The sequence below is a fragment of the Chrysochloris asiatica genome, unplaced genomic scaffold (assembly GCF_000296735.1).
Source record: "Chrysochloris asiatica unplaced genomic scaffold, ChrAsi1.0 scaffold00309, whole genome shotgun sequence".
In the NCBI taxonomy this organism is placed as follows: Eukaryota; Metazoa; Chordata; class Mammalia; order Afrosoricida; family Chrysochloridae; genus Chrysochloris; species Chrysochloris asiatica.
Genome location: NW_006408827.1, coordinates 1,480,905 through 1,482,937, shown reverse-complemented (window position 1 = coordinate 1,482,937; position 2,033 = coordinate 1,480,905).

The window sequence follows — 2,033 nt, the reverse complement described above, 5'->3', positions numbered from 1 at the left end:
GTGGGTGTTCTTGTGCATATGCCCTCTCTTCTTATCAGCTGGATGCTTCACTCTCCACTTCAGTCCTCTGTGGCTATGTCACTGACTCTGGGCCCAAGAGTCCCCAGGTCTTTCCACACTGCTGGCCAACCAGGTCTCCATCCAGGTTCACAGGAGCCTATTGAACATTGTAGGGCTTAGTCTTTTGGTTTCTTGTAGTAGTGTTTTGTAGTTTTCTTTGTATAGGTCCTTTGTTTCTCTTGATACATTTATTTCTAGATATTTTATCCTTTGGGCAGCTATTGTAAATGGTATTGATTTCCTAATGCCCTTTTCAGAGCTGTCATTTTTGGTATAGAGGAATCTAACTGATTTTTGCATATTGATCTTATATATTGTCACTTTGCTGAATCTTCCAATGAGGTGTAGTAGCTTTTTTACCGAGTCTTTGGTATTTTCTATGTATAGGATCATATAGTCTGAAAATACAGAGAGTTTTACTTCCTCTTTACCAATTTGGATGCCTTTAATTTCCCTGTCTTGCTGTACACCTCTTGCTAAGACTTCCAGCACTACATTGAATAGGAGTGTTGACAAAGAACAGGAACCTTGTTTGTTTCCTGTTCGCATAGGGAAAGCTTTCAGTTTCTCTCCATTGAGAGCAATATAGGCTGTTGGTTTTGTATATATGCTCTTAATTATGTTGAGGAATTTGCCTTCAATTCCTACTTTGTTGACAGTTTTTATTAGGAATGGATATTGGATTTTGTCAAATGCGTTTTCTGCATCAATTGATATGATCATGTGTTGTTTTTTTTTTTTTCCTTTTTCTTATTTATATGGTGGATTACATTAATTGTTTATCTAATGCTGAACCATTTTTGCATCCCTGCTATGATCATGATATATTATCTTTTGGATGTGCTGCTGGATTCTGTTGAGAATTTTTGCACTTATGTTTATGAGGGATATTGGTCTATAATTTTCTTTCTTAGTGATGAATTTTCCTGGTTTTAGTATAAGGGTTATTCTTACTTCATAAAATGTATTAGGTAGTATTCCATATTCCTATATATTCTGGAATAATTTCAGTAGAATTGGTAACAGCTCTTCCATGAATGTTTGGTAGAACTCACCAGTGAAGACATCTGGACCTGGAGTTCTTTTGGTTGAGGTGTTTTGATGACCTGATCAATTTCTTCTTTTGCTATGGGTCTGTTCAGGTTTTCTACTTCACTCTGTGTGAGTTTAGGTAGTTTGTTTTTTTCTAAAAATGTATCTATCTCTTTTCAGTTTTCAAATTTGTTGGAGTACAACTTTTCATAGTATTGTGTTATTATCCTTTGGATTTCCTTTGGTTCCATTGTGACATGCTCTTGTGGTTTCTAATGCATGTTATTTATGTCTTCTCCCTCTTTTCTTTTGTTAGGTTTGTTCATCCTGTCAATTCTGTTAATCCTTTCAAGGAACCACCTTCTTGTCCTGTTGATTCTTTCTATAGTTTTGCTGTTTTCTATCTCATTTATTTCTGCTTTAGTGTTTATTATTTCCTTTCTTTTGATGGCTGTAGGTTCCTTCTGTTGGTCTGTTTCTAATTGTTGTAGATGATGTGTTAATGTGTTAATTTTTCTTCTTTCTTTTTGGATGTGTGCGTTTATTGCGATAAATTGTCCTCTCAGTACTGCTTTTGCCATGTCCCAAAGACTTGGGTCTGTTTTATTTTATTCTCGTTTGTTTCTAGTAATATTATGAGTTCATTTTTAATTTCTTCTACTATCCAGTTCCTTTTCAGCAGAGTATTATTCAGTTTGTATGTATTTGCCTTGATTTCTTTGGTCTTCCTATTGTTGATTTCCAACTTGGTACCATTGTGATTTGAGAAGATGCTTTGTCATGTTTTGATATTTGTGAATGCATGGAGTTTTTTTTGTGTGTGTTTGTGGCCTAACACATGGTCTATTCTGGAGAATGTTCCATGTGCACTGGAAAAGAATGTGTATTGTGCTATTATTGTGTTGAATCTCTGTACACATCTATGAGTTCCAATTGGCTGA